This window comes from Sarcophilus harrisii, chromosome 2 (assembly GCF_902635505.1).
Source record: "Sarcophilus harrisii chromosome 2, mSarHar1.11, whole genome shotgun sequence".
In the NCBI taxonomy this organism is placed as follows: Eukaryota; Metazoa; Chordata; class Mammalia; order Dasyuromorphia; family Dasyuridae; genus Sarcophilus; species Sarcophilus harrisii.
The window spans coordinates 410,074,076-410,087,598 of NC_045427.1; the positions used below are offsets into that span (position 1 = coordinate 410,074,076).

General features: G+C 34.6%; 1 pseudogene; it reads right to left on the reverse strand.

The window, feature by feature from the left end:
* Positions 1-6,705: 6,705 nt before the first annotated feature.
* LOC100933275 lies at positions 6,706-9,205 on the reverse strand (annotated as a pseudogene).
* Between the last annotated feature and the right edge of the window lie 4,318 nt (positions 9,206-13,523).

Consider the following 13,523-nt stretch of genomic DNA (forward strand, 5'->3'; position numbering starts at 1 on the left):
ATGTATCAGGGACAAAACTGGAATGCAAGCCTTCCTGTTTCTAAAGCCAGCTCTCTGTCCCTTGTGCTATGCTGCAAACAAAATGTGACATGGTTCTGTGAGGCTCAAAGCACAAAGTTCCATTCTTTACAGGCACTTCATGCTCCTGTCGCTGGAACCAAAAGGATTCTTCTTCATTCAAGGTGTCCCAAAAGTCTTAGTAAGACTTTAAGACTTTTGAGGCTTCCTATATTATATTGTTCTCACTGCCACATACATACAAATCTATCCTTTACTTATGTGGTCCTCTGGGAGGGTAGGGGATAGGAAAGGTGATGGTAGAGACATTTCCATAGAAAAGTAAGTTATATCACTAGACATTCTGCACTTCTGACAACGTGCCTTCCTTTGAGAAATTAACCAATCAACATTTATTAAATACCTATCATCCAGAACTATGTTAGTTACTGAGAATGTGAAAGATTAAATGAAATAGTCTCTGACTTAAATTTTATTGAGGATTTGCAATTATATATATATATAGATATATAGATATATATGCAAAATAGATATGAGGTAAATTCAAGTTTTTTGTTGTGGTGGTGATGGGAAGATACCAAATGCTGTATGGGATCAAGAAATTGTTGAGCTGAGCTTTGAAGGAAGTTAGGGATTGTAGGAGGAGGAAGCTGGGAAGGAGGGCAATCCAGACATGACAAGACATAGAAATCGTGTTATATGAGAACAACAATTATATAATGCATGCTATGTGCCAGGCACTGTGCTGAGCATGTTACATCTTTGTTTCTACCCAAATTGTCTTTTCTGTAAGAGCTGCAAAAAATCTCAGAGAATCATGACCCTTTGTCCCAGATCTTTCACGGGAGGATCTCTGAGATGCTTCAGCATGTTGATAATATCTGCTTTTTACTGTCTCCAAAAGTTGATTCACTTTGGGGCATAAGATTGGAAGCAAATTTTGTTGTTGTTCTGTTGTGTCTGACTCTTTGTGGCTCTGTAGAGTGTTTGCTTTGCAAAGATGCTGGAGTGGCATGCCCTTTCCTTCTCCAGTGGATTAAGGCAAATAGAAGTTAAGTGACTTGCCCAGTCACACAGCTAGTTTGAGTCTGAGGCTGGATTTGAACTCATGTCTTCCTGACTCCAGGTCAAGACACTATCCCCTGAATTACCTAAACTGCCTCCAAGGAAATCAGAGTAAGTGACTTGTCACAAAGCTAGTAAATGTCTGAGGCCAAATATGAATTCGGATCTTCCTCCAGGCCCACTGTGCTAGCCACTGAACCAGATAGCTGCTTCTAGCTGAATAAACTACCCCCACATAAATCCTTTATATTTTAACTCTTGGTAATAATGATTGACACATCCCAAATTATAGGTAAATCATTTCCCCTCTCCTACCTTCACTTAACCTCCTCTATAAAATGAGGAGGATAAAATTTATTAGATTTATAAATTACATGTTTAGTGATTACCTAGAACTATGTACTTACTATATGCTCAGTACTATAGTACATGTGGGAATTATAGAAGTATAATCAATATCCACTTTTTTATATAACCTGTAGTATTTATATAAAAAGTAATATTTCTTATTCTAAGACTAGAATATAGGTCTTGAAAACCAGTAGTGATCCCTGGTCTCTACTACTATTTTTCAGATAGAAGAACAAATGAAGAAAGATTGGAGTCAAGAAGTCTAGTAGAAACTTTTGTATTGGGAAATTAGTATCTGAATGACAATGATGGCATTAAGAGCGAACAAAAGAAGGATGGCATAGTGCAATATAAAGACCATTGGATTTGGAGTGAAAAGATTCAGATAACCTTGGGAACCCCAGCTTTGCCATCTGCTAACTAGGGGCTTTTAGGAAAGGTCTTTCTGGTTCTCAATTTGCTTCTCTTCAAAGTGAAGGCATTGCACTGGATCAGTGGTTCTCAAACTTTATGGCCTCAGGATTCCTGTACAACCTTTTTATTTATTTATTTATTTGCTGAAGCAATTGGAGTTAAGTGACTTGCTCAGGGCCATGTTAAGTGTCTGAGGCCAGATTTTAACTCAGGTCTTTCTGACTTCAGGGCTGGTGCCCTATCCACTGTGCCACCTAGCTGCCCCAGATTCCTGTACAACCTTAAAAATTGAAGACCATAAAGAGCTTTTGCTTATAGATTATTTCTGTTGATATTTAGAGGAAGCTAATTGGTTCTATGAATAGAATACTGAGCCTGAAGTTAGGAAGTGTTATCTTTTTGAGCTCAAATTCTGCCTCAGCTTCTTGCTAGGTGTGTGAACATGGACAAGTCACATAACCTTTTTTGTCTCAGTTCTTCATCTATAAAACAGTCTGAGGGAGGAAATGTCAAACCTCTCCAGTATCTTTGCCAAGAAAACACCAAATGGAATCATGATAAGTTGAACATGACTGAACAGCAACAAAATCTATTGATATTAACCATATTCAAAATTAAAATGCCTTCTCCTTTCTAAAATATATAGAGAAACTTTAGACTCAACTTTAGAAGAAATCAAGCTATTCTCCAATTGATAAATGGCTAAAGGATATGAACAGACAATTTTCAGATGAAGAAATTGAAACTATTTGTAGGCACATGAAAAAGTGCTCCAAACCACTATTGATCAGAGAAATGCGAATTAAGACAACTCTGAGATACCACCACACACCTCTCAGATTGCCTAAGATGACAGGAAAAGATAATGATGAATGTTGGAGGGGATGTGGGAAAACTTGGACACTGATACATTGTTGGTGGAGTTGTGAACGGATCCAACCATCCTGAAGAGCAATCTGGAATTATGCTCAAAAAGTTATCAAACTGTGCATACCCTTTGATCAAGCAGTGTTACTACTGGGCTTTTATCCCAAAGAGATATTAAAGGAGGGAAAGGGACCCATGTGCAAAAATATTTGTGGCAGCCTTTTTTGTAGTGGCAAGGAACTAGAAATTGAGTGAATGCCCATCAATTGGAGAATGTCTGGTTGTGGTATATGAATATTATGGAATATTATTGTTCTGTAAGAAATGACCAGCAGGATGATTTCAGAGCGACCTGGAGAGACTTACATGAACTGATATTGAGCGAAGTTAGCAGAACCAGGAGATTATCATACACGGCAAAAACAAGACTATACACTGATCAATTCTGATGGACGTGGCTCTCTTCAACAATGGATGATTCAAACCAGTTCCGGTTCAGTGATAAGAGAACTATCTACACCCAAAAAGAGGACTATGGGAACCAAGTGGGGACCCAACATAACAATCTCATTCTTTTGTTTTTTGCTTGCATTTTGTTTTCTTTGCCAGTTTTTTTTTCCTTCTTGATCTGATTTTTCTTGTGCAGCAAGATAAGTGTATAAATATGTATACATATATTGAATTTAACTTATATTTTAACCCACTTAACATGTATTGGACTACCTGCCATCTAGGGGAGGGGGTGAGGTGAAGGAGGGCTTAATTTGCAACAGAAGGCTTTGCAAGGGTCAATGTTGAAAAATTACCTATGCTATCCATGCATATGTTTTGTAAATAAAAAACTTTAATAAAAAAATTAAATGCCTTTAATATTTTTGTGAAAATAGTTTTGATCTTACACCTCCTGAAAGAATTTTGGGGACCCACCTGGAGTTCTCAGACTCATTTTGAGAATTGCTTACAATTCTTACATACTATCTATGTGACATAGACTACATATGTGGCAAGTTACTTTACTTACTGCCAGCCTCAATTTCCTTATCTGTAAAATAGGGATAATGAAAATGGGTTGTTGTAAAGATCAAATGAGGGAGTATTTGTAAAATGTTTAGAGCAGCCTAGTGCACAGTAAGTACTATATAAATGTTAAATGAATGTTAGCTTTTGTTAATATTTTATAACTTTGAATCAACTTCTGGTATCTGTTCAGGTAACTTTTTTTTTTCCCTGAGGTTAGAGACAGTATAATCAAGATGTCGTAATAAGTATGAGCACATGATACAAGAATGAATGGGAATGACGTGAAGGAGAGATTCAGACCATCTTGTGCTACAAGGTCTGGCTGATTTATAAGTTCATTATACTTACAATATCTAAGATGTTGCCTTATTTTCAGGTAGAATTCAAAACATCTTGTCTTCATTGGTCTTCCATGGTACAGTCTGAATCAAATTCTCTGGTACGGTTTAGTCTATTGTGTATGTGTGTTTGTGTGCAAAATGAAAAATTTGGTTTTTTAGACATCACAAATATTTTACTAATCTGTGTTGGATTACTTGCTATCTAGGGGAAAGTGATGGGGGATGGGAGGGAGAAAAATTTGGAACTATTTCCTTTTTAATTTAAAAATTTTTTTTACAATGAAAATAACTAATTTAGAAACTTACATAAATCTTATATTCCTATTTTTTAAAAAAATATATTCTTTTAGAAAAAGTTTTTAAATTGCAGGTTAACTTTATTGAAATTGATCAATTATTAAAAATCAAGTACCCAAATTTAAAAGTGCTTAAAATATTTTCATCTCATTCTAACTTTGTTGCTTTGTATGTTCAGGTATTTTACATTTTATGGTAAATCATGTAATGGAATTTCAAGAAATAATTAAAACAAAAATTTACTTTGTACTACCTTAAGATTCAAGTTTGTAACAATCCCTAGCAAGGGGAACTAGATCTGTAGCATATTCACTGTGTAAGAACAGAGGAAAATCCCTTCCAGTAATGCATTCTTCCCCTACTCCCACTATTGGTTTCTGGACTAGTGGACCATTTGTGAAATAGGCCTCTGATTGATGGGACTTTTGAATCAAAGGATGGACTTTTTCCTTGTAGATATATCTGTTACATTATGCTTCTCCATACTTTTTTCATCTTATTTCACATTTTTTTTTACTATTGTGCAGAAAAGTAGCATCATCCTTTGAGAATACAGTTGACAAACAAATATAGCAACCTAGTCTTTGACAAACCCAAAGATCCCAGCTTTTGGGATAAGAACTTACTGTTTGATGAAAATTGGAAACTAATATGGCAGAAACTAGGCATTGATCCATACTTAACGCCGTACACCAAGATAAGGTCAAAATGGGTTCATGACCTAGGCATAAAGAATGAAATTATTAATAAATTAGAGGAACATAGGATAGTTTACCTCTCAGACCTGTGGAAGGGGAAGGTCTTTATGACCAAAGCAGAACTAGAGATCATTACTGATCACAAAATAGAAAATTTCGATTATACCAAACTGAAAAGTTTTTGTACAAACAAAACTAATGCAGACAAGATTAGAAGGGAAGCAATAAACTGGGAAAATATTTTTACAGTCAAAGGTTCTGATAAAGGCCTCATTTCCAAAATATATAGAGAATTAACTCTAATTTATAAAAAATCAAGCCATTCTCCAATTGAAAAATGGTCAAAGGATATGAACAGACAATTCTCAGATGAAGAAATTGAAACTATTTCTAGTCATATGAAAAGATGCTCCAAGTCATTATTAATCAGAGAAATGCAAATTAAGACAACTCTAAGATACCACTACACACCTGTCAGATTGGCTAAGATGACAGGAAAAAATAATGATGATTGTTGGAGGGGATGCGGGAAAACTGGGACATTGATGCATTGTTGGTGGAGTTGTGAACGAATCCAACCATTTTGGAGAGTAGTTTGGAACTATGCTCAAAAAGTTATCAAACTGTGCATACCCTTTGATCCAGCAGTGTTACTACTGGGATTATATCCCAAAGAGATTATAAAGAAGGGAAAGGGACCTGTATGTGCACGAATGTTTGTGGCAGCCCTTTTTGTAGTGGCTAGAAACTGGAAACTGAATGGATGTCCATCAGTTGGAGAATGGCTGAATAAATTGTGGTATATGAAAATTATGGAATATTACTGTTCTGTAAGAAATGACCAACAGGATGATTTCAGAAAGGCCTGGAGAGACTTACACGAACTGATGCTGAGTGAAATGAGCAGGACCAGGAGATCATTATATACTTCAACAACAATACTAGATGATGACCAGTTCTGATGGATCAGGCCATCCTCAGCAACGAGATCAACCAAATCATTTCTAATGGAGCAGTAATGAACTGAACTAGCTATGCCCAGAAAAAGAACTCTGGGAGATGACTAAAAACCATTACATTGAATTCCCAATCCCTATATTTATGCACACCTGCATTTTTGATTTCCTTCACAAGCTAATTGTACAATATTTCAGAGTCTGATTCTTTTTGTACAGCAAAATAACGTTTTGGTCATGTATACTTATTGTGTATCTAATTTATATTTTAATATATTTAACATCTACTGGTCATCCTGCCATCTAGGGGAGGGTGGGGGGGGTAAGAGGTGAAAAATTGGAACAAGAGGTTTGGCAATTGTTAATGCTGTAAAGTTACCCATGTATATATCCTGTAAATAAAAGGCTATTAAATAAAAAAAAAAATTTTAAAAAAATTAAAAAAAAAGAGAATACAGTTGACAGTAGACCAAAATTCCATTAAACTGGTTCAGAATGTGATTCTTCCATGAACAGAGAATACCTATCATTTATAACATAATTATGTGCTTGAGATTTTGTGCAAAAATACCTTAATCTACTTCCAAAAGGAAAGAAGATTCTTTTTGGTAACTTGATTTCACATCAAGTACCTAAGAGGTAGAATGATTTTCTTCTTTTCTCTCCCATAAATGTTTCTTAATATAAAAATTTTAATTCCACATGAAAGGGCTCCAGAGCTCTTTCCATATTCTTCAAGTTGCAAAAATTCTCTTTGTATCATTCAATTGTTTTCTTTTTTTGTTCTCGCCAGGGAACTTTAGGTCTTCATTTTAAACCACGTATTTTTTTTCAGTTTCATATGGTATCTCATGCCATTGGAAGGTCTGTCACTAATATAATCAACCCAGTTTTCCACTTCAGACTCTGAACTGGTCTCTTTGATCACTTGTATCAATTCTTTGGCAAGCTGTGTGATTGATATCTCAGAATTTTTTCTTATGTTATAAATTCCACCTGGGTTCCTCTTTTTTAGAACAGTGAGAAAAGTTTCTATTATATCAGAAGCATAAAGGAAATTCCTTTTTTGGAGTCCTGAACCATGAATGCAGCATCTTCTGTTGTGTTGCAATCAAGATATACATTTTGGAATAACCTTTTCTTGACATTGATGTCGTCCATAAACATTATTTCTCCTGGTGTTTACAAATTGGAAACTTATCCTGTTCTCAGTTAGACTGCACAAAACATTCTGCAGCTGCTTTATAAGATGCATAACCCAGGGCTACCAGACAACTGAGATTAACAAGGCCCTTCTTTCCACTTCAGAGTTACTTGCTTCTGGTATCAATTCCTCATCTATTATGCAGTCCTGCTCCATACCAGTTGCTGTAGAAGTTTATTTGTTTGCTGAGTTATGAAGAAGTAAAGGGAGAGGAAGGAGTAAGGGAGATAAACCACTGCCCTCCACGTTTTATTTCTCAGCTTTTATAGTGACCCAGATTCAAACCTAGAGTTCCTCCCTTGGGTTCTAGGAAAGATGACTTCCTTTGAGTCAGGAGTCCTCTAACTTATTCCCCTAAATGCAGACAAGCATGTCCACTGAATATTCCATACATATAGTAAGATGGCTAGAAGGGAGATAGCCTAAGGGAATCACAAGCAATCATTAGTCCTGATGCACAGGGACCTTCCAGAAACATTTATCTGAAAATCACAGAGTCACTTTGAGAAAATATCTTGCCTCAAAGCAGGTAAATATGAATGGGAAATTAACTCTAGGAAGGTGATGCCCTTCTATTTCCATTGCTCAGTATTACTAACTGCTCCCGCAAGGCTACGCTTTTCAGACACTGTCACTCTTTTCCCCTACTCCTGTCTACTTGGATCACATTATTCTCCATTGTTTACCTTCATTCTGCCTGCTCAACCTTAGAGGCTCTCTATGATTCCAACCTCCTCAATGGTACAATCTGAATCATTCCCAGGTCAATTCAATTCACTTCAGCAACCATTTATTAAGTTATGGTGGACATAAGGACAAAATTAAAAATAACCCTACCATCATGGAGCTTACTGGGGTAGTGGTAATGGTAGGGAAATATGTTTATGGATAAGTAATTATAAAATTTCAAAATGATATGATTTCTGTGAGATTACTAATTAGGGAGGAGGAAGTGACTGGAACAATTTGGGTATTTAAGACAGATCTCATGTAGGGGGTGGCACTTGAAATGAGCCTTGAAGGAAGATAGATGTGGAAAGGAAATAGTGGGCCAAGAATCAAGATGGAGAGATTGTAAACAAGGTTAAATGCCAAATATAAAAGTGTGAAGCTTATCCTAGACACAATAGGGAGTCATTGAAGCTTCTCAAGTTTGGGAGTGATTGTCAGGCATTTGTTTTTAGGAATATCAGTCTGGCATCTGTTTGGAGAAGACTGGAGACGCAGTAGGTTGGTGGCAGAGGGCACCAGGGGAAGCTATTTCAATAGTCCAGGTGTAAGGTGATGAAGGCCTGAACTAGAATAGTGGTTGTATGAATGGATAAAAGAGAACAAATGTATGTTGTGGGGGTAAAATCAACAAGACTTCATAAATTGGAAATAGGAGATAACCTAGAACAAAGTCTCAAACAAGTCTCTGAGGTTGTGAATTTAGGTGCCTTAGAAAGGTAATAATTTCTTCTACAGAAATAGAGAAATAGGTTACTTTTTTATAGCACTTAGTGGTAGCATTCATTCTTGTCTTTTATTCAACTTAGCAAAAATTATTCTGTCATTCACTATGCTTCATTCCTTAATTACAGTATAAATACCCTGATGGGATAGACTCTGTTATTCTTGCTATATAAAATACAAACTTCATAGCCTGATAGTCAAGGCCATCTTTTCTGTGGTTTTCACCTATCTTTCGCTCCTAATCTCATGCTACTTTCCTATTCATACCTACATTCTAGCCAAACTTATCATAGTGAGAAGAGCTTTGGAAAAAGAGGATTTCTATCCAAATCCCAGATTTGCTGTTTACTTTCTATGTAACCTTGGTTAAGACACTTGCAGTTCAGCTGCTGTTGGTGCTGTGTGGTTGATATCCATGGTTTGGGTCTTCAAGGCTATGTGAGGATAGGTAAAGTATGATGTGGTGTGGTGTGGCTGTGAGCTCAAGTTCAAGCCCAAGTGTTCATTCCTTCTGTTCATCTTCTCCTGCAGAGATCCAGCAGAACATTGCCACCCCAAATGCTTGCTGTCTGTGACTTGCCAGTGAGCTTCCTCAGCCCAGAGCCTGTATTTCCATGACACTGGAAACAGGGAAGCCGGATCAAGGTGTGGGCTTTTGTGTTGGATCTTTGTCTTAGCTAGTACAGCTTCATTGCTGGATGCACTGGTTTTCCATGTGAATGTAAATGCCTCCCTTCCATTCCTTTAGGTGCCTGAACTCTGAATGATTACTAGGGGTTTTGGATGAGTTTATAAACAGGTTTAAGGGCTGGCCATCATTCTCAAAGGAGCATATATTTGGAAGAAAGATCTATTTTTTGACGTCAGAATCAAGATTCAAAAAGATCTCTTCAAGTTAAGATGATAAAATATGTTTATCCCTATTAAATTTCAAACCTTAGATTTGGTTAAAAAAAATAAACATCAGAAATACAGTACAGGATGGGGGCAACAGTCCATATGGAAAAAGACCTAGAGATTTTAGTATTAGAATTTAACTGCTTCTTTCCAGTTGCTTATGTGAATTTACCTTTCTAGATTTCTCTTGAATTTTATATTGGCATTTCAAAATTTTCACAGTTTTGGTGTTTTAATTGAGAATGTTTGAGTGCACATATACATATACAGATATGTACATATATGTATGTACATATATAAAGCATATATAATTTTTTATTAAAGGTTCATGATTTCCTATATGATTGTATTTACACTGTAAGTTATTTTCAATTGTAAGCCTTTATCCTTTGTCTTTTGTAATGTAAGATTTCAAGATATTTTCTTCCTCCACTTCTTTTTTCATTAAATGGTGTTTTTTCCAATTACATGTAAAGACAATTTTCAACATTCATTTTTAATATTTTGAATTTCATTTTTTTCCTTTCCTTTCATGCCCTGCCAAGACGGCAGACAAACTGATATAGAGTATATATGTGCAATCATGTAAACATATTTCCACAATTGTCATATTGTGAAAGAAGAAAAAAAGAAAAAAACACAAAAAAAGGAAAAAAAGTGAAAATAGTATACTTTGATCTGCATTCAGACTCCACAGTTCTTCCTGTGGATATGAATAGCATTTTCTATTTCATTTTGAAATTGTCTTAAATCATTTTATTGCTGAGATCATTGCTAAGTCAATCAGAGTTGATCACTGCATAATTTCAATACCATCATGTGTGGTATTCTCCTGGTTCTGCTCCTGGTTCTGGCATCAGTTCATATAAGTTTTTCTAGCTTTTTGTGAAATCTAGTTGCTTATCATTTCTTATAGCATAATAGTCATCAATTACATTCATATACCACAGCTTGTTTAGCCATTCCTTAATTGATGGGCATTCCATCAATTTCCAATTCTTTTCCACCACAAAAAAAGCTGCTGTAAATATTTTTGTACATGTGGGTTCTTTTCCCTTTTTTATGATCTCTTTGTGATACAGACTTAGCAGTATCACTACTGGATCAAAGGAAATGCACAGTTTGATTGCCTTTTGGGCATAGTTCCAAATTCTTCTCCAGAACAGTTGGGTCAGTTCACAATTCCACCAACAATGCATGGATGTCCCCATTTTCCTACACCTTATCATTATTTATTACTTTCCTTTTTTGTCATATTAGCCAATCTAATCCACCAATTCTTCTTAACAAGTACTAAATAGTTTTGATGCTGCTTTATAATATAGTTTTAGATCTGGTACAATTTGATTCCATTCTTTTGCATTATTTTCTTTAATTTCCTTGATATTCTTGACCATTTGTTCTTCTAGCTGAATTCTTATTATTTTTTTCTATATAAAATATTTTTTGGTAGTTTGATTGGTATGGCACAGATTAAATTAATTTAGGTAGATTTTTCACTTTTATTACAATAACTTAGCCTACTAATGAGGTATTGATATTTCTCTAATTGTTTAGATCTCACTTTTTGTGAAAAATGTTCATATAGTTCCTGAGTTTGTCTTGGCAAGTAGACTCCCAAATATGTTATATTGTCTATAATTATTTTAAATGTAATTTCTCTTTCTATTTCTTCTTGTTACTGGGCTTTGTTGGTAATATAAAGAAATTTGGGGGATTTATGTAGGTTTATTTCATATCCTGAAACTTTGCTAAAGTTATTATTTCAAGTAGTTTTTTAGTTCATTCTCTAGCATTCTCTAAGTGAACCACTGTATCATCTGCAAATCATGAAAGTCTTATTTCCTCATTACCTAGGCCAATTCCTTCGATTTCTTTTTCTTTTCTTATTGCTCAAGCTAACATTTCTAGTACAATATTGAATAGTAGTAATGATAATGGTCACCCTAGCTTCACTTATGGATCTTTTGGGAAATAGCTTACTTTCTTTAAAGATAATGCTTGCTGATGGTTTTAGATTAGATGGTACTTATCACTTTCAGGAAAACTTCATTTATTTCTATACTTTTTAGTGTTATTAATAAGAATGGGAGCTGTATTTTGTCAAAAGCTTTTTCTGCATCTGTTGAAATAATCATATGATTTATGTTGGTTTTGTTATTGATATGGTCAATTATGCTAATAGTTTTATTGACCCAGCCCTGCATTCCTGATATAAATCCTACTTGGTCATAGTGTATTATCATCCTTGTGATAATTTGCTGTAACTTTTGCTAAAATTTTATTTAAGATTTTTGCATCAATATTCATAGGAAAATTGGTCTATATTATACTTTCTTCTATTTTGATCCTACCTGGTTTAGGTATCAGCACCATATCTGTGTCATAAAAGAAATTTGATAAGACTCCTTCTTTCCCTGTTTTTCCAAATAGTAATACTGGAATTAATTGTTCTTTAAATATTTGGTAAAATTCATATGCACATCATCTGGTTCTGGAGATTTTTTTTTCTGTAGGGAGTTGATTAATAGCTTGTTCAAATTCTTTTTCTAAAATGAAACTATTTATTTCCTGTTAATCTAGGCAATCTACATTTTTGTAGGTATTCATCCATTTCACTGAGATTATCAAATTTTTTGGCATACAATTGGGCAAAATAGCTCCTAATTATTTCTCTAATTTCCTCTTTATTGGTGGAAAGTTCACCCTTTTCATTTTTGATACTAGTAATTTGATTTTTTTCTTTCCTTTTTCTAATTTAATTAACTGAAGATTTACCTATTTTGTTGGTTTTTTTCAACTTTTAGTTTTGTTTATTAGTTCAGTAGTTTCCTTACTTTCTATTTTATTTATCTCTGCTTTTATTTTCAAAATTTCAAATTTGATATTTAATTTTTCTTTTTCTAGTCTTCGTTAGTTACATGACCAATTCATTGGTCTTCTCTTTCTCTATTTTATGCAAGTAAGCATCTAGAGATATAACTTCCCTAAGAACTGCTTTGGCTGCATCCCATAAATTTTGGTATGTTGTCTCAATTATTGTCATTGTCTTGGATGAAATTATTGATTGTGTCTATGATTTGTTGTTTCACCCACTCATTCTTTAGGATTAGATTATCTATTTTCTAATGAAAATTTGGTCTATTTTCCCCTGGCCCTTTATTACAGGTAATATTTATTGCATCATGATCTGAAAAAAAGATGCATGTACAATTTCTGCCTTTCTGCATTTGATTTTGAGGTTTTTATGCCCTGATATATGAATCAATTTTTGAGTAGGTTCCACATACTGCCAAGAAAAAGTATATTCCTTTCTGTCTCCATTCAATTTTCTCCAAAGGTCAGTTATACCTAACTTTTCTAGAATTCTATTTCCCTCCTTAACTTTTTTCTTATTTATTTTGTGATTTGATTTTGCCTTCCCTTCCTTCTTTTTAGGACAATCCCTTTCCTACCCATACTTCTTTTTATTATCATCACAGTAAAGTCAATTTATATCTATATCCTTTAAGTATACCCCTTACAAATATACAATTCTCAAGTTAAACATGTCATCTTCTCATATAGACATGAAACATTTTAAAAAACATAATTTTTTTTCTTCCTTTTTTATGCTTCTTTTGAATTCTATATTTGAAGAGCAAATTTTCTGTTCAGTTTGGTCTTTTCATCAAAAATCAATGAAAATCCCCTATTTCATTGAATCATCTTTTCCCCTGAAAGATTATGCTTAATTTTGTCAGACAGGTGATTCTTGGCTGCAGTCCAAGTCCCTTTGCCCTCTGGAATTTTATATTCAGGCCCTTTAATCCTTTAATGTAGAAGTTGCTGGATTTGGGGTAATCATGATTATGGCTGCTCAATTATTTGAATTATTTTTTTCTGGCTGCTTTCAGTTTTAGCTAATATATTTCTTGAAGTTCTCATTTTAGGGTCCCTT